This window comes from Varroa destructor, unplaced genomic scaffold (assembly GCF_002443255.2).
Source record: "Varroa destructor unplaced genomic scaffold, Vdes_3.0 BEIS01000007.1, whole genome shotgun sequence".
NCBI lineage: Eukaryota > Metazoa > Arthropoda > Arachnida > Mesostigmata > Varroidae > Varroa > Varroa destructor.
In genome coordinates, this window is record NW_019211460.1 from 34604854 (window position 1) to 34630658 (window position 25805).

Consider the following 25805-nt stretch of genomic DNA (forward strand, 5'->3'; position numbering starts at 1 on the left):
CTGGCTGGCATCGAAACCGTCATTGGAACGGACCGGGTGTCGTGTAAACCCGGACCCTCCTCTCGAACTTCCATCTCTTATTCGTCAGAAGCCTCGCCATTTATGTACCGGTTCTGCGCTTGTGACGCAGCGCCACCGTTGCTCAGTTTTATTTACTTAGTTAGCTTATCATGGCTGGCCCCAGGAAGCTGCAGCGGTGGCTCTGCGGGGCAGACATGAAACATCACATCCCCCAGACAACTATCGGTAGGGAGTTCTTCCACCACGTTCCGCGATTTCCTCCACACGCCTTTCGCAGACCCCGAACCCCAACTATAGGTACACTCCCATAGAACTCCGAACATGCCGGGCAGAAGCAGTAGCAGCAGCGGTAGTGTGATAAGTGGGAAGAAATGGGAGAAATGGGGGCTCGTCGATTGAGTTGTTCTCTCTCATCAGGAGAGGAGTAAACGATTTTAGCGGTGCCGTGTGCTGCCAATCAACCTGCTACACAACCCCAGCTTGCCTGGCGCCATAGTCACCGCTGCCGCCGGCACGACGACTAGCGCCACCCTCGAAAATCACAAGGCATCCACTATCAGCCCCCGACGGGTTCCATGTGCAAAATTCGCATTACCCCCATCCCTACTAGCTTGCATGCTGCAAATTGGCTGACTACTGGCACCGAGATGTCTCGAAAATAGGAACACTCTATAACTAACCGACAGGTCTTAGGAGCTGTAGATAAATTCACTTGCGTAGCTCGTCAGGACCCTCCCGACATCACAAGCCTACTACATTGGCAGACAAAGCATAGAGGAGACCTGAGGCGGAAGAAGAACGCCAAAGGTGCATCGAACAACGTCATTATCGTACTAACGGGTCTATACAAGATGGCCATTGGCCCATTGTCTTCAAAGGTACAACGTCGATCTAATATCCACATTATGGGTCGTCGTTACAAGCAGATTAAATGCGATGCGTTGCTAGGAAGTCCGAACAAAGCCGTATAACTTGCATTTTGTCTACTACATCAAATATTGACACAGCCATTCACCGTCGCAATATAACTACTTATACAATATATGCAGCCCAGCAAAGCCTTTTATAATAAAGTAGGCAAACGGAATAACCGACAACAAATTTGTTTTATTACTGTCATGCTCCGTTTCCTAGAAGCGCCCCTCGAGTCAGCGTCTTGAAACGATAGTTGTATTCAATGTAACCAGAACATGTGGTCCAGCTAATCGGGAATTGTGATGCCCGATCTAATCTGGCTTCGTCTTTCTTTCCTGTTCTCCTTTTCTCCTATCCTTTTCTCTCCCAGCACCCCCCTGCCTCCACCTTCTACTTCTGTATTTTACATGAACTCACAGGAGCTGTAAATATATTCTAGAAAAAATTGGGTTCTCATTCTCTGCCATATGCCCTTTATTTTTTATATCTGCGCTATCTCCTCGCTGGTGTAAGAGGCTATACGATAGTGATTCAATGGGCATACCGTCTTCCCAACGTGTGCATAAGCACGTGACAGTGCATTGGCAATAAGAACTGGGACATATTTCAGGATGCAGCCGTCAGCTGTGACGAGTTGAGGAAGTGAAGAACTGCGTCGCTAGAGAAAAATAACTAAAACGAAATTTGAAGTTGAGGCCAGGGATAACGGCCTGCACAGTCGGGGGTCAGCTAGTGAAACTTGGTAGAAGATACAAGAAGGAAAAAGGAGTGACTAGGCCGCAGAGGGAAATGTCTCCTCAAGGAGCAGTTTTACGTGTTGCCCTCTCGTGAAAAGGTCCCACTTTCTCAATTGCGACCACGCGCTGCGATCGCCATGAATCCTTAGGATTCCTTCTCTGGTCGCATTGTCTGTTTCAGGGTGTAGTGGATGTCCTCGTGGCAAAGTGCAAAGAGACCCGCGAACAAGCTTCTTCCGACATTACCAAAGCCCTTGGACAAGTGCCGGATGCCAGAGGGTGAGATTGCCGTGAATAGAAAGAAATAGAGCCAGCCAAGGCATCCAAAAAGCAAAGCATGGCTACTAGAAACGTACGAGCGCAATACTGGTGGCCAGCGGTATCGCGCCTGGTGGGCCTACAAAATGGTCTGCCTTACCACTCACTACTTCATTGAAGTTCCCTTGCGGGCTAGCTAATACGAAGACTTATTTGGGGACGATACGAGAATGACTGTCGCCTGAGAAAGAGAGAATAGACCACTCCAAAAGCTACTAAGGACTGCAATTCGCACGCGCCATTTGCCGGGCGCCGTCGTTAGCCTAAGCTGTCCACTGCAGCTCAGCCTATACTGGGCTTGACTGGCCTAGTAAATCGATGGTCACCTGCAGCTTCACATGTCCGATTGTTGTCATCTGTAGATCGTGGAGCAAATAGCGTGCATGCACTTCATTAGTGAAAGTGACAACAAACATATGTACAGCTTCTTTGTCCACGTCGATTGGCAAGAATACAGCAGTATCATAAATACTCATTTTGCCTGGTCCTTCAGAAAAAAAACTGGGGCTTTGGGAAACCATTATTTCACTGACATTGCATGCTGTGAAAAGCTGAGAATTAGCATTTCGTTACTTCACAGTAACAAAAATACGTACTATTTAAGTATCTACTCTGTCAATTTAAGCAGCTTGCGACACATGACGGAGAATAGTTGACGGGCTCGAACGATTTGCTTTGTTTATTTCTATTATTAACCAGCCCATTATTATTACCTCTTAATCTTAGTATTGACTATTGTATGCCCTTGAAATATTTTCACTTTGTTTTAAGTAACTGTATCCAGTTTGTATGAAAACGCCACGGGATATATATACATATATATTAGCTAACAGTGAAGGCTTTAATCATTGACAGCTTGTCAATGTGTAAGTGAATAAAATTACAAATTCGGAACTTTCTGTGCAGAACCTTTATAAAATAGAACTCTTTCGGTGTGCGATGTTTCGCATATTCCTAGCCGCTGAACCGGGAAAGAGATCCCGGTTTAGTATCAGGTTAGCTGGCAATCTATAACTTAGGCCTTGGGACACTGTGAGTGATCTAGTGGGAAGTTCCTCCGTTGTCGTTGTTGTCGCCATCATTCATAGCTCATAATGTGGACCCTCCCATCGACGGCGCACCGGCGTCACCGAAAAGCGTCCCTCGGGTAACCAATGGCGTGACGAGAAGGCCCCTTAGGAGCAGGCCCCCATCGTCTGGGGGCCAATGCCATCCGGGGAGCTTTCCGTCCCCCGGGATTGGCTCCCTAAGGCTCCTCCTCTTCACAGAGACCGGAGCGGCCGCGCCATCGAAGGCCCTTATGCGTCTACCTCCGTGGGAAAGGGAAACGCTGCTTAAGTCGCTCGGTGGTCAAACGCGGTTGCATGATAGGCTGCCCTAAGTTGTTGGTAGTGGTGGTCGTAACTGTAATGGGGTCTGCTGTGGGGGGCAAAGGCGGCTGCCGGGAGGAGGGTGATGAGACGTCGAGGGGCCTATCGGCGGGAAAGGGCGGACCAGAGTACACAGCCATTCTCTACACGGTACGGTTCAGTTGAAAAAGTGACCGACTTGCCTGAACCATTGCGGTACTGCCTGCGTACTGCGTTGTGTGCATAGACAAAACCGTAATAATCGAATGCCGCAATAGCACATGCCCACTATGTCATCCAATAGCTCGCTAATGAACATAAATGTTTTCATAATAATATTGCATTTGGGAAAAATACGACGAAGCGAAAATCCAACCATTGAAGTAATCGAAGAAATTTATGTAGCGTGAAAAAAAATGGATCTTTGATCTCTAATTAGTCCCACCGCATGAAAACAATAAATAAGTAAGTATCAATGGCGTGCAATCTATATTTCCGTTTAGCAAATGTATCACTATTCGATTATTGCGACTATTGGTTTCGTAAATGCAAAGTTTTTTTTTAAAAAAAAAAACAGTTCCTAATCACAGCTAACGGAAAGTAACAAAGCATCCGCATTGGCATGACCCTTTGAGCCAATCTTGACCCTATACTAAACTTTTGTTCAATGCCATCGCGTGTTGTATATTATGCATATTATTATGTGACCAGGGGGTCTCAATTTTTTTGCAGCTCTCATGTCTAACCGAAGCGGTAACTCTTACCCCGTGTTTAGCCAGAAACCAAATCAAAATTGAGTCGTCGCCAGTTTTCATGAACGGCCTCAGAATGATCTAAGGACGAGGGTCTTCCTGGTTTCTCCACCTGAGAACATTTTGCTTTATGGCCAGTAGTCATGTTCTTGTCACATCCGTGCTCAGATTGACTCTAATAATAATTAAGAGCTTAAAATGTTTATTATTACGGTGAACATGTGGGTAAAACACGTATAATTTATATTTATGTTCTTACCTATTGTTTGATAATTGCCCACGCGTCGCACGGAAACTTCCCATGGGACCAAGACACCTATACGCCGCATATATAGAAAAAAGGTTTTTGCTAGAAGATTTTGTATTGCTCTCCTTCGTCTCTGACAATGCTATATATAAGTTTCGCAAGCTACTCATCGATACATTCGATCGTCTGTCTATTAATGGTGTTAAATTTATCGGTGAATAAATCGGTTCCTAGGCGTCCTATCTAGCAAGCAGTGCGTTTCTCATATACACGTTCAGTGCCTTTTTTTAAATTTGGGTATCTTAGGAATACCGCCTGTGTCCTCGGTGGTTCAACACACATTTTCAAAATCCTGATATATATGGGTCTTATAGTGGACCTAAAATCCAGCTAGAACGGCACTCTAGGCGGCGAACGATGTTCTGCGTATTATAGGGAAACTATTACGGCACCCCCTACGTCATAGACAATTTTTTTGGTGCTATTTCGAACTTGAGTACGCTCATAGAATATATTATATAAAAATAAGGCACAAATTCAATCAGTTTATAGTTGCTAATTTAATTTACTCTATTTGAAAATTAGTCCACTTTAAGAAGCCTTTCAGGGCGCCCTGCGACAACAAGTCGCTATCGTCTTGGTCAAATCTGTCAGGTACTTTTGCATTGTTTAGATACAAAACATCGTTTCGGTAATATGTACATTATCTGGTGTCTATGCGAAATATAGAAATATGTATTTCAGCATAAATATACCTCGACGTGGTTCTAAAATAAATAAACATAAAAGGTATGCTAGCTGAGGAAAGTTCGGCTCCATTTCGCCGGATGCCTATCGAGGGCGAAACGGAAAATGATCTTGACAAGTTGTACACAAGTGACCCGTTCGAACGAGAAACCTAAAAGCGAAACAAACGAATTTCGCCCATTCGAACTGTGTTTCCTATAAGTGCATATCAGTGCCTCGTCCCAGACAGTAAACAAATTGAGCATCGTACTCGTTAACGTCGTCTTATATGGCCGCTCAGATGATGCAAATTTCTAGCACTTTGCATGCTAGTACCGTCATCTCAATATCAGCCTTTCGTCGGTAGGCCCAATCTTCAGTCTGTTGTCCGAAAGCTCAACGTGCGATGCGCCACAACAATTTCGTGAATCATTCTTGGGTCACTGTTTTGCGTGATCCTGTCTTCCCGAACTACTGCCTTATTAACTTCTTCCTATAGGTTTGCGATTTTAGGCTAGCCACATTTTTTTTCTAAAGCTAAACGTAGCTGGGACGTTTGTTCGTTAATATTCTGCGAGTTAAGGAAACATACAATTAATTTGTACGTTTTCTTAAGCTTCCCCAGAAAGCCCACGTCCTTTACGGAGCGAGTTACGTTCTTGACTAGGAGGAGTAATCGTTAAAAAAAAAAGTCTCCCAATTGATTTGGTCCAGATCCTGTATAGTACAGCTCTGGTGGTTGTGCTTGTCACGTATTGGCTTGAAAACGTAGAATTTTACCAAACGATTCGATTAGAAAACATTTGAACGCCTAACACTGCGTTTACGTCAAGGAGGTATCTCGTGTTTATGTTGCGTTGAGTAGTAACGAGCAGTACCAATCTTTAGTCGTCACAGAGGCTAAAAATATCGTTTTCTTTGGCTCGTTCGCACTTTTCCGTTCGCGTATGCCAGTCGACAAAATTCAGTCACCCGGAACGATCGCGATATTGTCAAACTCTGCTATGTTTCCTAGCTCCTCGGTTAGCGTTAGGATGCAGCCTTTGAGATGTCACTAACAATGCGGGAAGACAAAATGTAGCTATATCACCATTTACGGAAGTACGACGTTGCGAGCGAACACAGAAGCTTCCGTTCACTGTATTTCGTCCAGTATCCATACAGGTACAAGAATTGCTCTATCACGCCGTAGATTAACACTATAAACAAGCCATTGTAACTAACCTCAGCTAAAGCTAATCATTTCTTCGAAAGCCATGTTTTATGTAAATGGAGCGACGGCAACAATTTCGATTTCGAGAGTGCTGCTTTCTTTGATGTTTATGAGAGACTGCTTACGTCAGGCCTATCATCAATTGTAAACTATGCTGCAAGGAAGGACTCTAGGACCGACGCCGCCTAATAGTGCCTTAAATCACTATCGTTCTCCCATAATTCATTATTAATTACTTTATAGCCATAGATGATAAACATTTCAATATAAACTGTGCTATTCGTTCCGTCTACTGCCTTGATCCCGCAAATGTTCGCAGAGCGTTCTTGCCGACACGCTAGACGCGTCTTCGAGCCGTCAAGCGTTCACAGCCCGCAGTCGTACCTTCCAGCTGTGTATGCTCATGGGATGACACTCTTATAGCAACGCGTTGTCCTAGGTTGCTATTTTTTTACTCGTTTGGTGCAGTGACAAACGCGTACAGTAAACGTCGGTATTAGAGTTACGTGCGTCCCCGGCCACTAGTGCGCTCAGCTTGTATGAACGATTAGATAAAACACCCTCATAGAGACCCGTCATACAACCCGTCTGATTAATGTGCTTTTTCGCGAGTCTTTAACCATTATTCGCGGAGCTCCTATCGATTTTCACTTAATTCTTCGTTTACTTTGTGACGACGGTACATTCTCTTGTGTAATCCTTTAATTTTGCACCGTCGACAATTTATTGTTATCGACAGAGTCGCCTGATACACTGCACAATTGCTATACCATTTAGTCCGCTTTGACCTTATCATGAGGACTGGCTAACATCAACTACTGCATCTTGAGGGTAACTAGCCGCTCTCTGATCTGGCAAAAAAAGGGTTTCTATAGTTTAGACATGCTCAGCATTTCACTTCTTTCCTATTGCCGTCTATGTTTATCTGCATGGTAGCCCGGCGATCGGTTGTTGTTGCTGCGAGGCTTTCACAAGACCCGTCAATATTTTCAACTTACTTCTTTGATCGGTGGGTACACCTGAAGGTTTTGGCAATTGTACCGTATCCTTCGCGGCCAATTAACTGTTAGAACTGGACATCTCCTAAAGAGAACTCTGAAGACTTAGCTGGCTCAGTCTTAATCGACCGAACGCGAAAATATATCATTATCATTTGTTTATATTAGATTCAATCAGTATAGCAGTAAGTTAATCATAAGGCCGGAAAAATATAGCATTTAGTCGATTTCAGGAGAGGCGATGCATTGATATTTCCCTACAATTATTACGGCACTTTTCTCCATAGAGTTCCAACTAATAACAGCGTATTTAGCTAGGAAACTTAAAGCACGTGAAGCGGTCTAGGTTCGAAACTGCGCAGAAACATATTTTGTGTTAGGAGCCGACCGTTCCTCAGAGTACTCGACGGCACTACACTTGCTTTACACATTTATTTAAATAATCGCAAAAACCCGATGTAATGTTTTTTTTTTTAACTACTTTCTTAAATTTGCTGAATGTAGGCGTCTGCTTTCGGACATTTCTCGAACACGCTGCATACCAATATGGGTGGTGTTCTGGACAGTTAAACTTGCGGATATACGAAAAAAAATATATATTATTACGATCAATGATAAAATATTTGCTTTCTGATCTTTCGCCGGATCTTACGAATGTTATTTACATTCAATACAAATGAAGTTAGGATTTGCATTCATCCCATTAGTGATTAATCCTGACTGCCTTTCACAAGCAACTCTAGGCTACCTTTGCTTGGAAAATCATCAGCTTGAATAAACGTTTCATGCTCGTACTGATGTTAAGCTTTGTTGCAGGCGACGGGTACTTTATAGCGTAATACGAAGCGGGTCTATGCCCGATTTCGACTTTAGACCACCTCACATATTTCCAGGTTTATAGGGCAAACGCGTTTCTTTGACCATTATTTTTTACAGTTAGTTCGGATTATGTAAAAACCTTTTTTAAAAGAATATGCTGTTGCATGCATGACGTATATATTCAAGCTGTTCTCGGACAGGTAAATATTTAGTGTGGCTTATTCTGTGGGATCTTGGAAATAGTATAATATAGTAAAACGTTCGTACCAAATCCGAAATACGCAACAAAAGACCATCCGAAGTAATAATGTTACCAGATGGATCGTTGTTGGCGAAAAGATAGTCTATAGAATATCGATGATAGCCTTGAATCGACAATGAAGGTTTAAGAATGAATGGCGGCTGTAGTTTGAAACGCTGAATTGCGGAGACTCAATGATCTTTTATTTATGTATGTTATCAATAGCAGATATTTAGATAGAGTTATATTAAAAATATATAGAAAAAAATGAATGGTTTTTAAAAAGTACATTCAGTTCTTGTTTTAGACATGCGTTTACCTTTTTTGTTGCCATATTATAGGCTGAAATTGGCGTAATTACAGGTTTACGCCCGACTGCTGAAAAAATAAGTGTTTAACAAATTGTCATAATAACATCGGCCGGAAAGAAGCTTTATTGCTTTACAGCCATTACTGTGAAAATTAAGCCGCAGACACCACTGCGCTCACCACGCACCCGGGGGGTTGATCTGCCAAGTTTACCTCGTCTGACGTGTTCCCCCAGTGCGTTTAAATAAGAGAATGCCTAGAATACCATTTGATAAATATATTTGAGTATTATGAAATGTTCATCTCAGACGAGTACTCGACGTTTCGCTACGCTCGCGAACCAGTTAGGAACCAATCTTGTAAAACATGTAACTATTAAAATCATCGTTAACTTCGAGCTCGGTGGAACCGAGGTGTCGCGAAAGTACAGCGTTGAAGACAGCGTCGAGCAGGGATATTCTTGAAATTACGTTTCTGTCATATATTTGAAGTTCTATTACACCTAAACGCAATAGGTAGAGAAACCTAAGTTGAGTGATGATGACCGAACTAAAATATAAAACCTAACACCTACCTTCATTTCAAAACTCAACGTATTACCAAATCTATTTCCAGCTTTATTTGCCAGTTGTGCGCAGCCCAAATAAGCCTAGAGGTCAACCTTGCTATAATAAGTTAATCGTTAACCACGGGGTAGGCCATTAAATCTGAAAAAAGAAAAAAACTATAATGAAGTGCAATCAACCCCACAATCATAGATATTATATTATCGTTTATCCCGTGCACGTAACGTTTAAGTCAACTTAGAGAATCTAGGTTGGCACAATTGTACTCTTCTTCATTTTGGTAGAGTAGACTAGATCTTCCTTATACCGCTAGTAAAAACCTAGTAATTGCAAGCGACGTATGATCGACAAAAAAGAGCTAAGCCTTTAACAAAAAAAGAGAGGTATTTACGATCAAGCAGCCTAAACTAACCTAACCTGCCTTTAAACTTTAATGATGTGAACCGAGCTTGCTTGGTTAATAAAGGCTGATATTATCATATTTTGAATCGAAATTTCTTTACAGCTAGTTGCCTCCAAATTATTTTTAAGTTTGTCGGCCTCTTTGCTATGCATCTGTTGGTACTGGACAAAAACGGTGGAAGCAAGGAAACATAAGCTAACGAACGTCCACACAAGCAACACTGTAGAAATGTATAGAAGAAGTTGGCTCGCTTGAACAGTTTCCTCCGATGCTTCGTTTTTACGTGATTAAGACGGTTTTTTTTTACTTACTTCTTTTTTTTTTTTTTTTTTTTACTTGACTTCTTGCATTGATTTAGTAGACAATATAGCTAACGTGATACGTCATTCTCCCATTTTAGCTATAACTAAATCCAAGGGCATGTGCAGTAGATTTCAAAATATCATTTCCACTTCTATCGTGTGTTTTTGGGAACCTAACCATGACACACTTGCCAGGCCAGCCATGCGTAGTTGTATGACTGCCTGCCGCTGGTTCAATGTAAACGTAATAAGATATATTGTAAAAAAGATGATGAACTTTAGCAACGTTCTTATTCCCTATTATATAAATGACATATGTTACGATCGGGCGCGTGTGATGAAGTATAGTGTTTACATAATATTCTATGATAGTATTTTTAACAGCTGAGCACTTGTGCCAGGTGAGTCAACCCCGACTCATCTTTTTCATGGGCCGGTGCTATGCCTATTCCGTTTGTTGGATGTACGAATAGTGTAATCCTAGATTCTTGCTTTGGCCTTACCTTTGCGAGCCGACGAGATCCCGCTGCTCTCGAGTGGCTCCCCGGTGACCCGTTCAGAAACCTCCTTCAGTAGCGGTAGTAGAACTCATGGCAAACGAATTCGGGCGGCGGGGTTACTGAGGATTCCGGGGGCAAGGCTGCTGCCTTGGCCCCTGCTGTAACCCCCAAGGTAACTTGTGCTGGCTAGTGTGGAAAGAAGAAACACAACATAAGCATCAAGAAAGGCAGTGCAAGGCAGTCTACATAGGTGGGCCCACAGGGCATATAGATCGTCTTTATTTGCGTACCGTACAAGCATCCGCTAGCAAGCGGCATGCAGAGGTACATTACGTTGGTCAAGCAGAACTAGGCAGAACGCATACACCCACACGCATGAACACACACACACACACCCACACTTAGAAGCAAAAAAGAAAGCTGAATCTACTCCTAAGAGAGATGCGCTGATCATGGCTACAACTTTCCATTAGCTGGCGCCACTGTGCAGACAAGAAGAAGAAGAAGCAGCAACTAACAGCGACAGCAACAGCAGCGCCGCCGTGAATGGATAAATGGCTTGAGCAATCTAACGAAACAAAGGTATACTAGCAAGACATAATTAACTAATTAATATTATGATTCACTATACTATATGCGCTCGAGGGGGAGGCCAGTCATCCTTCTTTGTTTTTAGTTATAATTAGCTTGCCTTCGTTCAAAGGTCAACGTTGTTATATAATAGTACAATAACCCGTATCAAGAAATAGGTATATTTGTGTTACATATCCGTATCACAAAATGTGTGTGTTGAAAGCTCGAAACTACCAGCAATTCATATAATTCGTACGACAACTCATAAGCCTCTTAATAAATAGAAAATTAATACTACGAATCGTATCTTGTTGTAAGCCTTTTCACGCATTCATCTAGTTATCTATTGTTTGTCATTAACTCCGAATGCACCTATGACTAACTTTTTCGCCTGATGAACTCGTACGTTAGCCTCACGCCAAGTAAAGCAACTATTGTGTCATTAGCAGGCTGTACGGACTCGCAAGGACGTCCGCTGTACAATGGTCCTGGTGTGCCTTTTGGTGAAAGGATCACTGAACTTTGACAAAAATGGGGATATAGCGCTGAGGTGATTAATACAGCGCACGACTATAGTCGTGAAGTCCAACGTTCAAAAGCTGCTGTCTCCCACATTCGGTCGACATATACCGCCATTCTGTCTGTTAACAACCTGATTTAGTACCGTTGTTCATGACGTCATCAACCTAAATCACCGGTTCGCAATCTATCTAAACTAATTAAAAAGAAAGCATCAGCCTTTCTCCTTTTCTGTAAGAGGCCACATACGTTGATGATCAAGGTTTAACAGCTTTCCATTGTCAAACGCATGTTATAACTCGCCAGTTGCCACCGCTGAACTTCAAATTTTGTTCTATTTTTACTTTCGGCTACAGAAATCGGTGATGCAGCTTGATAGGTCTTCATTGTCTTCTAACGAATGTAGATGAGGATGAAGAAGGGCACCCAGTAACTTCGGCGTAGTCTTCGGTTCATGCCAGCCGCTGGAAGCGAGCGTTGCCTCTCATCTTCAATGGACCAACTTGGCTTTCCGTGTAGAGGACGGCCAGCCGACGGTTAGCCTTCTTTGCCCTCCAACGGCGTCTCGCCTTTGTGTCCCTGGAGAATGAACGAGCCGCTTTCAACTAAAGGAAACGGCAAGGCAAATTCGAGACGCTACGAAGGAATAAATACACTCTTCTTCTCTGCCAGTTGCCAAAGAACTGGGCTGGGAGAAAGCTAGTGTGAGCGCTGGGTTCAAGTTTGCCTCAAGTTCCAATCGAACTTGAAGCGCCAGCCAGTCTGGCCCTGTAAAACTCCATCTGGATGCCCACCCCTCAGTTTCGTGGACTACCCTCTAACGACTCGCTAACTACATCGTTGCTAATTCTCTGCGTTCTTCCCAACCTTCTATCACCGGCCACAGACTGTACATCGGTAACCCCCCACGGCGAACGGCGCAGTTTGTGCTACCCCATAACCCCGTCTACCCTTACGACTGTCACTGCTCCTACTAGAACCGCTGCACAACTACGACTCCATTGAATCCCTACAGACCGTGGCGAATAACTGTTGAAAAACAGTAATGCAATCGATTGTTGCAGAGACTTTACCTTTTACCAGACGAAATGAGTGACGACATACGAAGCGCTAAGCTAAACAGTCAAGGGCTACGTAAGGAACAGAACACTAAATTGTTATTGTGGTGGTACGATACAAACGTCGAGTGTTGCGAAAAGTTATTCAGATGCCACTGGTTTGCCACTTCGTTTTATAAAGAAAAAAAAAAAAAAAAAAAAGGAGGAATGAAGCGAAGCTTCAGATATTTCAATTTGAAATAAACAACAAATACTGGTTACTTCAGATGATATCAATTTCCCTATCGGCGCAAGCTTTAACGGGCTTTCAAAAGAAAGTCCCTGTTCGCCGACCCAACATCTACCCATTAAGCGTAAACATTAAGCAACGGGGTTCGAGCTCTATGAGGAGCATTATCAATTGAGCTTAAATTTTGATTTCATATTATTTTGATTTCGTATATTAGGGTTACTAAGACGAAAATGATGCACCAATAAATAATATTCCAGTTTGTATTTTCATTGGGAGAATGAAATGTGTGCCAGAAGGAGCTCACGAGAACAATATGGTTTTACAGGAAGAGAATCACCTGATCGCTACGAGCGAAACAGTCATTTGTTAATCGCGCACCTTTAGCAACTGAAATTGGCTAAAACGTTATGTGAGTTTACATGGCTTAGGAAATGCTAAAATCAGTTGCTAGAAAATCAGTTTCGGTGCTAGAAAGTGTTTAGAAATAATAAACTTGTTTTTACAAACCTCTAATTGACAGTCCTGTTGGATACTACGAAGTGGATACGGGAGGCGCATGTTCTCTACCTCACGTTCACCCACCCTATATAGGTTCTATCGAAAAGGGTCAGGTGCCTCATGCATCTAGAGGGTTAATATCCCCGAGGCAATTTTTTTCCGAAAAAAAAAAAGTCATACATTTCTGACAAGGCAAAACGTGAATATAAAAAGAAGATAAATCCATATCAACAGTAGTATCGTAGAACAAACCGTAAGTACTATTAGGTTAGCCATTGCAGTTACTGCTGCTGGCGAATGTCTATGGCGTATATTTGATTAATATGCTAATAGGCTACACAGTACTAGCTGGCCTTTATCCTTCAATACGTGCCTCTGACCTAGTTCTTAGCCCGTAGCTATTTAAATATGTTAATAAAATCCTTTGAGAGATACTAACGCTGAATAAATACTACGGCAGATAGATGAGATGACAACGACGAGGCACCAGCAACGCTTCTAATGCAGTCATATCAGGCCATTCTCGCATCAGGTCGTCTATCGTCGCTAGTTTATTGCTAGTCTTTCGCTCTTTTTTCTACAGCAATATCTTACCTCCCTTTGACTAAGTGATTTCAAAGTTCGGCGCCAACATCGCCTCTTCGATCATCAATCATCGAAGCGATGTCGGCAAAATTACACATATATTATTATTATTACTATCTTGATTGCTCAGCTGTCCATCTTAACCCAGAAAAACTACGTGCAACGATTATGTGACCCGTCCATAGCCCACCAAACATGTTAAGTGTTGCATACCGGGAAAGGCTTTCGTGAGTGTACACGGGTCTTTCGCACAGCCCTACAATATATTCTTCACGTGAAGTCAATTTCTAAATTGAATTGTCATGCTATATGACAGGTTTGCATTATTCGGTAGAGTAAATGAAAAAGTCTTTCAAATTCAAGGGAAGCCAAGTAGATTCTACAGAAAACAGTTGGGAAATGAGTGCATTCTATTTTCATACTATATCGCAAGGATCGCTTTAACCTTTATCTTTCGAAGAAAAGAGATCTGCATATTAATATCATTAAACAGGCCATGTAACCGTAGACATTGACCCCCCGTCCTCCCATATATATATATATATAGCAGTTTTAAAAGTACCAGTTTAACGCTTGATTAAATGTGGACAAGTTGTTGGCTATCCCGCTCCTTTTTTGCACCATCGCTACAATGCCAGTGGCAGTTACTGGATGCTATTATGGGGCTCTGCATGCAGAGCCCGAGTTTGGCACCGCCTTAGCCGTCATCAGCGACGACCGTCGGTCATGATCATTTGCCAAGCCATTTGATTTGTCATATTCGTGGGCTACGCAAAGCCGACCAGCCGCTGGCCTCAGGGTTATCGCTCATAAACACTCCATACAAGCTTCCCTTCTCCTGCTCCTCCGTTCTCGTCCTTCATCACTCGAGCCCGCACCGCTTGCGGAGGTCTTTAAATGGAACAGTAGTTTGCGCAACTTATCTCTATTTGCTATCTGCCGCGTGCGTGAGCCACTACCATGCGACTGTGACAAATCGCACAATCATTGTGCCTCTCCTTGTCCTCGCCATTGTCAATATATGACGGTCATATACGGCAATGTAAATGCTGTAGGCAATGAAACTGAAATTCAGCGCATAAGCAGCCTTGTGCAGCACCGGTGACCAGTATCAGCGGTTGCGATTACCCCCAACGTGATTGTTGAAAGTAACGGCGAAATGCTTTTGAGGTTCACCTGGGAAGGGGGTGGCGATGGCCATAGGGGCAAGAGTCGACCATTTGGACAGAGCTGAATTACAACTGAACGGCCAATACATTCTGCTCCCCTCCCAGCAGCCGTGTCGAGAGCTTTATAGGAGTACAGAGAGCGAGTTACGCCCATGCGCGTGTCACTGTGAGCACGATACTCTTCACACGTTGGCTGACCTCCTCTGTGCAATCTATATATGTAACCATTGACTGTTTCCTTCTGGGAATTCTTAGTTCTTATTCTATGTGAGGTCAAATTAATGTTGCCAATTTGCCACACCGATCTTCCGAAAAGGGCATCGAGACAAGAACGAGTAAGAAAGGCGCGATGGAATCGAGCTAACACGGGAGGAGGGCGGACTCTAGCGGACATGTTTCTACATAGATATTTAATACACACATACGGTCATGTGTAAACACAGCGGAAGCTCTAGGACGGATCTAATAAATGTTGTAAAGTGCTAGATACGTGTGGATTTAAACGGCCACGATCGTGTACATACTGAAGACTAAGTCATGCACGAGCTGAATCGTCGCCTATATATTGACGTTGTAGCGTTTGTTGTGTATGTAGCTGACAAGGTACTGGCCTGTGAGCGTGTGATATTTTGAACCAAGCCCGGGTTCGCTCTGCGATAAAGATAAAACACGCAATCAACCGAGCGATTGGAAGTCCGAGTTTTATAAAAAGAATGGTTGTCTGATAGATGTAGATTTTGAGAGATCATTACAACAGTTGAGAAAGTAACACCAAGAGGAAATGGAAACTTATTTACCAAGGCAATCTTTTTTGTTACAAGACAAAAATGTACGATGAGAGCTCGTTGATCTGAGGGTGATGTATCGAAGACGATGATACAGGCAGTTTAGAAAAATACAGTAAGAGTTAGCCATTTTCAAACAGACGGCCTCTATTACGACGCACTGCCCTTAAAACAATGCATCTATACTGCTGTGGCTCTTTCGAAAGGTAAACTATTAAACCACAATAGTCTAATTTGAAATAGGAAAATTGGAGTTACCATTCTGATTGACGTTTGTCTCAGAGGCTTTAATCTCAGCTGGTCCAAATCGAACTATAATGGGCAGACAAGCAGGATCACCCAAATAACGGCCGTAATCGCATATACTTAATTTAAGAAATTGATAGAATCTATAATAACGTTAGGTGTCGTGTGAACATCATATATGTATCTAATGTAGTAAGATCACACGGTCGTGTGTTTGGCATATACGCAATAGTTTTACCTTAGAGAAATGCTAATATCTATATGGATCTCCCTCTATATGCTACAGATGCGACTTACTATTAAAAACTATCTATACTCATTCAGCATTGACACTCAAGTAATGCCAGTTGATTCACCGACAGCGTACAAAACTGCCACACATTTGGGCCTAAAGGAACCGCTTTGATGCCCAAACTGTCCTTCGTTACTCCATTGGCAAAAAATAGTAGTGCAAAACATATTTTATCGAGATTTTGTATTTCGCTCATATCGTCGCTTCCCTCATCGCTATCTATAAACCACTTTCGCTATCCTAGTTCCGTAGTGTCTAAGAACTGAACGTATGGCTAATTCGTAGGTTTGGAGGTAATCAACATGTCCTGATTTCAATCAAAAGTTGTTCGCCACTATTAGCGTAACCGCAGTTTGGTAGCGGCGTTTGATATGAAACGTAAAGACAGTTCACAATAAGGCGACGTTGATGGTGTTAACACGCTGCCAGGCCTAGTAGGACTTACTTGATCATTGTGGCTTGCTCGAATCATATAGGACACACCTGAGCAGGTCAATGCAAGCAGCCAGATACAGCGTGAAAATAAGTTAGTCACGAGACGGTAAAGATGCAAACAGCCGCTAACCAGTAGCTCCACGCTGCATTATCTTCAACGGTGAGATGCGGAAACGCTCTTGTAACGTTTGTCAGAGACCAAGCACATTGCCTTCGCCGGGGCCAGTGCATCGAAGTCGGTCCGTCTGTTAGCGCTGAATAGTCGTCGCAGTAAGAACTAACGGCAGCCATAGAGTGCGCTGCAGCGTAGCTTCAGTAGAGGTAAAACGAAAAGCGACTGGTCAACGACTGAATCTGCAGGCCGCTAGACACTGACTTGAAGCTCCCGACGCTGTTTCCGATCCGAATAAGAAGGAGCATAACCGAAAGCGAGAAAACGGGCTAGAACGAAAAAAGAGCTAAGTGTATGAAATATTTCCCTGGAGGCCACCAGGGAACAATACGAGGCAGGGATGCATACACAAGCGGCAAATGTTTGCCGCTACGGGGCTGTCGAGTAGTGCCTTGTTTCACTGAGTTGCTCTTCTTTTCTCTCACTCACCGTTACCACTAGTCGCCGCTTTTGCTATAACCCGCTATATTCAAAGTGCCAGAGTCCTTGTTTCCTTTCGACCCCGCCTAGATCCGACCTGCCAGGCACAACACAGGCGTGGATACTATTCCTAGCGCTGCTGGTTCTTGCCGGCTCATTCACTTGCTCGTGCGCGCGTCCTGTGGCCCCCCAATCGCGCAAGCACTCCTCACACATGCATGCACCCAAAATGCGCACAAACAAAATAGTGGCATGATTGTGGGGGCGTAGAGTGTAAAACAGAGGCGAACTAGAAGAAGCTGAACGGGCGGCCAGCCAACGGTAAGACAGCACCCAACGAGATACGGGGGTACGGAGAGTAAAGCGAGATCATCTGGGAAATTACTTCGTGCCAATCGCCAGGTCCGCGTCATTTCATCGGCTTCTCTTCATCGACTTGCAACCTACCAAAAATGGAACAGAGAAAAAGCGACCAAAAAAGAGATGGAACGAGTGAAACGTTTTGCCGCTGCTACCGCTTCCGCTGCTCGTCCTATTTGGTCCGATCGGCACAAGCGGTCGAAGGGTTTCTTTGGCTGATAACAATCGTGCTCCCACTAACTTCCTACAACTAAACGTTTGCTACTATTGCCATGCGTATTCGCTTTGATAGAACGACCATACAGGCCAAAATATCGTGCCTGCGATCGCAGTGAACAATGACAATGATTATAATGATAGTAATTTTGGCTTTTTTTTAAAAAGGGACAAACGTGTCTGTAGTCTTGAAACGGGCCAATATATTGACAACAGCAGTATTTACTTGTAGGTTTTTAAAATAGCAAAGGACGAGGTGAATCGGTTGTTGATGAGAGCGAGGATCAGCGGTTTCCCTTACGTTCCACCTGAAGGAGCAAATCTTTTTATTAAAAGCAACGTTTTCTGAAAAGGCTGTTGGTGAGTTCTCTAATTCGACCAAATGTTCGCCTTGAAACATCCTATATGTCCCGACGGTTTGATGGACAGGGTGCACAACTTAAGAGACTTCAGGTTCAGAATTCTATCGCCGGTGATTCTTTAATCTTTCAAATTATTATCTTCCATTCATTTTTGCGTCGTCTTCAATAGTACCAAACTCTTCGCTAATAATATGCTACGCCGTACAACAAGCTATGACCCCATATAAAGCGTGCGTTCATTATAAGGGGTTTTTAAGCCCTAAAAGATTGAACGCTTTCAACTCACCAATGAGACAATATCGAGAACAGCAGATATTTCTCATAGATGACATCTCACAAAGCTGAAAGTGTTGTTGTTTGGTTCAGAATTGCTTTCAAACAGTATAATTTATCCTTTTCATCATTTTTGGGCTTATACGTTATATCCAGGCTCGCTTAACCCAGAATGGGTCTCTGCCCATGATCGACCCCAATGAGAAAATCACAATGCTCAGGAAATATGAACGTAATTACACGCACTCGAAGTATCGTCATTCATACACGTTGAGCACGTAATGACGCGTGCGTAACAGCAGTTGAGATAGCAGATGCCCTTTTCTAGCCCATATCTGTCTGTAACGTTTGCAAATGCTCATATTCGTTACAATTCTATCTATATACAATCATATCTTAAAAGATCTAGGCTACTTTTTGCCTCACTGCTGACTCTTCAGATACCTCCTCCTGCCGTTCATTCCGGATAAATTTACTGTCAATGATATTGACGGCCTTAATGTTGAACTCTGTAAACTGTTCTTAAAGAATATTGTGCATAAATCCTTCCATTGGCTTCCATTTGTGACAGGCGCACTAGTTTAGATGTTGTGCGATATCCCAACAGCTTTATAAGTATTTGAAGATAATTAGCCACATGTTTTGTTAATATTGAATGTAAAATATGGTAAAAGTCACGCGCCTTGATGTGATTTTTGCCCTTTGTCATCATATTTTTAAAATGCTTAAATAATAATAATTTTTATTTTTATCCCTTTTATATTTCGATGACGCAGAAGATCCGTATGTATGATCGTTCCCAACCGTGTTTAGTTATTACCGATATACTTTTTAATATATTCAACCATATGCTGAATGTCAAGTCTAGCATTTAAAGAATACATTATATCGATCAATGCATGACATCTAGTCAGATGTTGCCCGCGCAACAGACTAAATATCCGTAGTTTCTCACCGCCTGTAGCCTTAAGGCAGCAAGACGCTCATACAGCCCATTGCTTACACAGACAATCGGTACAATTATAACCGATGGAAGTCATCCACCTATCAGCTCCACAGATTTCATCTCTAGCCGGCGCCTGGCCAAATAATATAGCAACAAAACATTTCAATGGATCTATGCCTACGACAGCAATAGGGACTAGCCGGCTTTCAAGCAACACCGTCGTGCCGCTAGAGAAGCTGCCATCGATATGCTTCAGTTGTTAGACACGGCTTCGATAGGCCCAAGCCCGCGCTCTACTGTTTTGGTCGGTGGGGAGCGAGGGCGGACGGGCGCTCCGACTCGAGCCTCCTGAATATCACAGCGGCATCGACTCCAAAACAGCAATCATCACAGTGATGTATAAGCGAATTCAATGAGAACGCAACTTGTTTGCGCAAAAGTGACACTTTTTGACGAGAAGAGAACAGGGTGGTGTATCTACTAAAATGGCTGATATGTCTGGTAGTCGGTAGTAGCGTAACAAGCGACAAGCGACTAATCGTTTTAGCGTTAAGATTAGATGCAAGCTTTGCAGTCGGAGCAGAGTGGCTGTGTTTCCTAGCCCGCAAAATGGACTATTTCGTTGCAGACATCATGAAAAGTGGCTTAGAAATCCCCGTCGAAGACGAGTCACCTGAACCAATCGGATTGAGTTTCAAATGGGTACACGGCGACGTCAGTCATCTATGCGGAGCGATTGTTGAGCGCTTTGCGGACGCAACCACACTGACGTGTCCATTATGCAACTGTGTATTCCAAAACGAAGGCCGGCCTCGGGATCTGCTATTTACTCACCTTCAGGAAGTGCATTTCTCTTATGAATATGGTTGTATATTCCGTTGTTCAACATGCAAATCTCAATTTGCTACAAGTAAAAATGCTGCGACTCATCTCAATACGTTTCCAAAGCACGCCGTCAAATGCTCTCTATGTCGAGCTGTTTTAGAAAAAAGTAAACTACGAAGTCATTTTGCAGGACAACATGTCATCGATTTCTGTTCGGCCATCGAGGACGAACTTAACGCGGCCGGCCTCGACGAATTGGTGGAGCACATTAAAGCGTATGCAGCCGTACGACGAAACAATCGAACCATTACAACAACAGACATCCGGCGGTTTGAGCGAACTCCTGTTCGAAATTCGGAACGCAACAAGAGTCTCATCTGCGGACTTATCACCGAGTTCCATTGTTCTAACGACGAATGCTGCCTCATCCATCAAAAGTACAAGAAAGTGTACGAACGCTATTGTCGGGACGGCATGTTCCGATGTCCGATGTGCCTGAAAGCATACATAAATATGCCGGCCGTCGGCATTGGGCATCTCATACTCGAGCACAGCCTCCAGTTGCTTACGCATAAATACGACTGTACGAATTGCGAAGAACGGTTTGGTGACGTCTTCCACGCTTCAGAACACGTATCGACTGGTCATGTCTTATTTTGCAGTATATGCAGCTCGTATTTGCAGGATGTGCCCTCCATTCGGGAGCATCTAAATAGACATCATTCTAGCCTTATCATGGAAGTTACTGACAGACTTTTGCGTATCAATCCCGAGCGAAACTTGGTCAACGAGCTCACGTCGATCTGCTATCGGGATGGCATACTCCGCTGCATGAAGTGCGCCATCCTGCTACCCGCGGATGCGGAAGAATTCGAAGAACATGTTATCCTCTATCATCTCGGGATGCGCCCAATGCGCTGCAAGTGGTGCGATCGACCATGTACTGAAGAAGAGTCAAAACGGCATGTTTTATGCTGTAAGAAGATACCCGAAAGGGAGACACCTTGCTTCACTTGTAACGTTGATAATTGCGGATCACCCTCTGATGCGATTGGAGCTCACTTCAAGCAAACTCACTGGAACCTCGTAAAACCAGTTATCCTGAGTATGCTTACTCGCGCCAGGCAACTCTACCCTGAATGGGCATATATTTTGACAGCCTACCGAGAACGGGTTGCGCCGATGCAATTAATGCTTAGTACGGTTCCTCCTACCGTAGTAGATGAGCAGTGTTGCCAACAGCATTGGACCAAGTCACAAGCTCTTCTTGAGCACATTTTGGCACAACACGTTCCCTTAGACCAACCGTGGTTCATCTTCAAAGCTTCGTCTGACCCCTTTCAACGTCTCGCTTGCTCTCTCTGTGAGAAGCCTGTCTTTGAAACGACATGGGTATGCCACGTGCTTGAATACCACCGTAATCTTCTGCAAGACGCCCTCGATAAACGCCTCTCGGAGGTTCTTTCACTCTGCGGATTCGATCTTAAGTTCACACCGATTGGCGAACTGCCAGTTATCAAAGCCGAAATAAAAGACGAGGTCGTGTTGACCCCGATGGACGACCTTGAGGTTCTCGAGGAGCTTCCATCCGAAGAGTACATTGATGTCAAGTCAAGTATGAATTTGAAAAAAGAAGATACCGAAATAAAACCATCCTTCATCAATCTTGAAAAATGCTGTGAGGTCAGCGATAGCATAATAGAGTCAAACGAGGATGACTTCCAGCAACCAACAGGAACCTTCCAGCATGCGAAAAAGCTGCCTAGCCTTAGCCGTAAGGAGAGACGTATTGTACTGGCCTACGACGACGTTAAACTAACAAGCACCCCGTTAGTAATGTTAGGTTCTCGTCTGGACGAGATCATCGGTGAAATAAAATTTTCATGTAAGCAAGAACTTTTATCCCAGCCGAATATTAACTGCTGACCGTTTCTATCCTCCCAAACTAATTCAGTAGACCCTATGCTATACTTGTAGAAGGTACAATACACAAGGACATACGTATGTTCATCTACCTAACACATTTAATACATTCAGGCCTTAATGAAGTCAGTTTTAGTGATGATCCCGTACTTGAGCCATACGCTTTAATTTTTTATAACAATTGTGTGTATTTTAGTTTCGACCATGTACAATTGTTTTTAAACTGGCCGTCGAAGTATTTACCTAATGATCTAAGTATGCTAGGTTTTTCATTCCTTTCAGGATCTGTATACAATCTAAATTGGCGATTAAGTAGATTCTGCCGAACTGAGCTTGAGCCTGACGATGAAATGAAACTCATGCAAAAAAGATAAACCAAAGCTTATACTTTATATTACACATGCTAAATGAATATAGCTGCTGAAATAAAAGTATTTTCTACTTTTAAATTTACTTTTTTTTAATGTCTTTTTACCTATGCACGTTCTATTAGTGGCAATAACTACGTGAGTAAGTAAATAGAGTTGACTAAATGTGTCGAAGGATGATACAGCCAATGCTTCATATTTTTCCTTTGGTCACTGTAGTGGCCACTTCATTGAAAAAGCAAATCGCGGTGAAACGAAAAATCGGAGCATGGACGCTGTACTCTGCAGATGCTAGGACATTTTCAAAAATTTTTACTACGAAATATCTACTAGTCCTATTAGATTAGCGAATTACTAACCTTCAGATTGTCGGATCAGTTAAGGAGCCCGCGTGAAAGAAGTTCGTAAACGAATTGATTCCTGGGCTGCCAAGGCCTACCATTATCAGGCAACGAGTAAATCTATGCTACGGAATTTGTTACATTGGAATTTTACAATGTTTCTCGTCATGGCACCGAATGTAATAGGACATATTGGTATATTAGATATTTATACGCAAAGTATCACTCCTTTTCGAAGTGCCTCTGATTTAGAGCGCAATTAATCGTCATGTCTTCTTTCCATATCTCAGTATTTTATTGGGCATCTGACGACAGTAATGGAGTGTATGTCAAATCTTATCTTGAGCAATTAATGGAGCGAAATCCCAGTAGAGCAGGAAATGTTAGGACGGCGCTTATACGAGAAAATTCATTATGGGTGAAAAATAAGCGGGGACTCTTTTAAGGCGTCCTTCTTCCCGTTCCGTTCCCCGCCAGTTCATCTAATACATTCAACATGACGCAGAACCCTAAAGGAGCGGAATTTATAATAGCAGCTTGCTGGTCTGGCCTCTTGATTGGCGCTGAAATAAACGCCTGATCGTTTTTAGCTTTGAATACATTATTTTCTGCCAAAAACGGTGTGGTGATGTAGCTTAATTAGTAACTTAGGAGCCACGAACACGTTGCCAACATAGGAGCTTATCGTATTCAGCATGACTTGCAATCTTAAATTTTGATCGAACACCATTAAGTGGCCGGTTGTGATCATTACGGTGTTTCCAATCCAATCGAATAACTAGAACTTAGATTCCTCCTGCGTATGCACCCAAATGGATTGTAATCGAGCTCATACCATGCGATCGACGTGTAAGTACGCAGGATATACTCAAAATATAAAGCCACAATCAAAACGAAATCGTTTGAAAGGCACACGTTTACAGTTGATTTCTTAACTTATTAAAATGTAACTTTTTAAATTTTACTGTCCCGTGCTAAATGTTTCCGTCTCATAATTCAATTATGTGTTTATCACCGATATATGAATGTGGCCAATAGTCAATAGATGCTTAACAGACCGGTGAACGAGAAACGGCACATTTATCAGTTCAGTCATTTCAACAGAGGGGGTCGCACGGTAGACATGCTATTTCGTAGCGTCACTATAGTGACGTGCATTTCCTGGAACACAATTCAACGTAAAGCGTTTGAAAATTGGGTTCATTCTTGAAAAATTATATTACACACATGGTTACAATATGGACTCTTATCTGTCTGATGTTTAAGTATTCCGAAGTTTCTGTCTGGAACATGAGCGTTGTTTCAGATGGCTGGCTCTATTACAGCCTCAGTTAGTAAAAGATAGTAATACAAGCCAGGCTAAGGTGATTACTATATATCCTTTATCTAGCTGATTTGAATAAAGATGTTGATAAACTCTCGAGGCGAACACATAACATACAAACTCCACTAGATCATTTAGTTCTCTTGTGGCTTCGCTACTGAGAGCATGAACCGTTGCAGCTGGATCATCATATGAGTTAATACCCGCCCCATAGGCTAGTATAGGTAAATACGTCGTACCGATATCGCACAAAAATCCTGCCCCAAACTCCCGGAACAGAGCTACAGTAGTAGACGCTCCAGTCAGAACGACTGGGGCGCCTAGTACCGACCGACGAGGTAGACAGCAGCGAAGAAGATCTACAAATGGGTCAGAAAACCCTAAACACAGAACCAATGAAAGACAGGACGAAGAAACGAAATCTTGCCAGTATACCGGAGGGTAGCTTAAGCTCCCCCCGAAGGGATAGCAAAAGACGCTGTAGCGACGGCGGCAAACTATTGAAGGTGGACCGACCCAAAATGACAGTCAGTCAAAAGGACAGGCAGAGAGCAAGGGGAAATCGAGGAAACAAAACGGAGGTTGAACCCTTTCTTTCTTGACAAGCGCCTTCAGAGGCTTTACCCCTCGAGTTTCGATAGCGCTCCCGTGCGCGGTTAGGGGTTCGCTCAAAAAGACCAACTTTTGAAATCAGCCATCTGAATAGCTAACAAGGGATAAACTTCTTAGTGAAGAAACCTTGACAAGCTTGACGAGAACAATGCCGAGGAATATCTCCCGCGGTGTAGCTGCAAACGGAACTATCGGAAACTCGCTGGCGCCGGCAATCACCGAATCATTATACGAAATATAAACGTGTACTAAATCAGGTTGCTGATCTCGTGCTAGTTTGTCAGCTCTCCTAGAGGTTATTTTTTGCCAACAAAAACGAAATAGAGACATCAGATTTCTGTTCGTTTTTTTGGCGCTCGTTACAGAAGTAGTAATTCGTGAATGATTCCTATTCCTAGTCGGTGTCCTGTTTATTCCTTGTTGTGTTGTACTAGAAACAGAGATACTGTTGAAAAGGCCTACGAACGTTTCACTTCACGAATTATGAATCAGTTTTAATTAAACATTTGATTGGTCCAAAGCTTGGACAAGTGCTTTGTTTGAAAGCAGCGAATCAATGGAGAATAGGTAACTGCTTCAAAGGTTCCACTCTGCATCAACAAAAAAAAACTATTTAGTAATATTACTATTAAAATAAAATTCCCGCAATATTCGTACAATGGGATGCGTTTTATGTCTGAGTTCGCGAAAGAATTACCAACAAATATAACAATAAGTTAATTTCAACTTGAAACATATATGGATGTATGAGTCATTTAAAATCAGTATAAATTCACACCGAAACCTGCATGCACCCCTCAAAAGTTGATTTTCAAAATTTAGATTCGAGTCTCCTCTTATTTGTGCAGACAGAAC

General features: G+C 43.0%; 1 long non-coding RNA gene across 1 annotated transcript in view; it reads right to left on the minus strand.

The window, feature by feature from the left end:
* The window catches only part of LOC147754627 (uncharacterized), a 33477-nt gene extending 9082 nt beyond the window's left edge, over positions 1-24395 (minus strand). The window contains exons 1-3 of the long non-coding RNA XR_015317090.1: positions 23033-24395; positions 10420-10602; positions 9220-9352 (exon numbers count right to left, since the gene is read on the minus strand). This is a non-coding gene — a long non-coding RNA (uncharacterized LOC147754627). The remainder of the gene's footprint in view (positions 1-9219; positions 9353-10419; positions 10603-23032) is intronic.
* Between the last annotated feature and the right edge of the window lie 1410 nt (positions 24396-25805).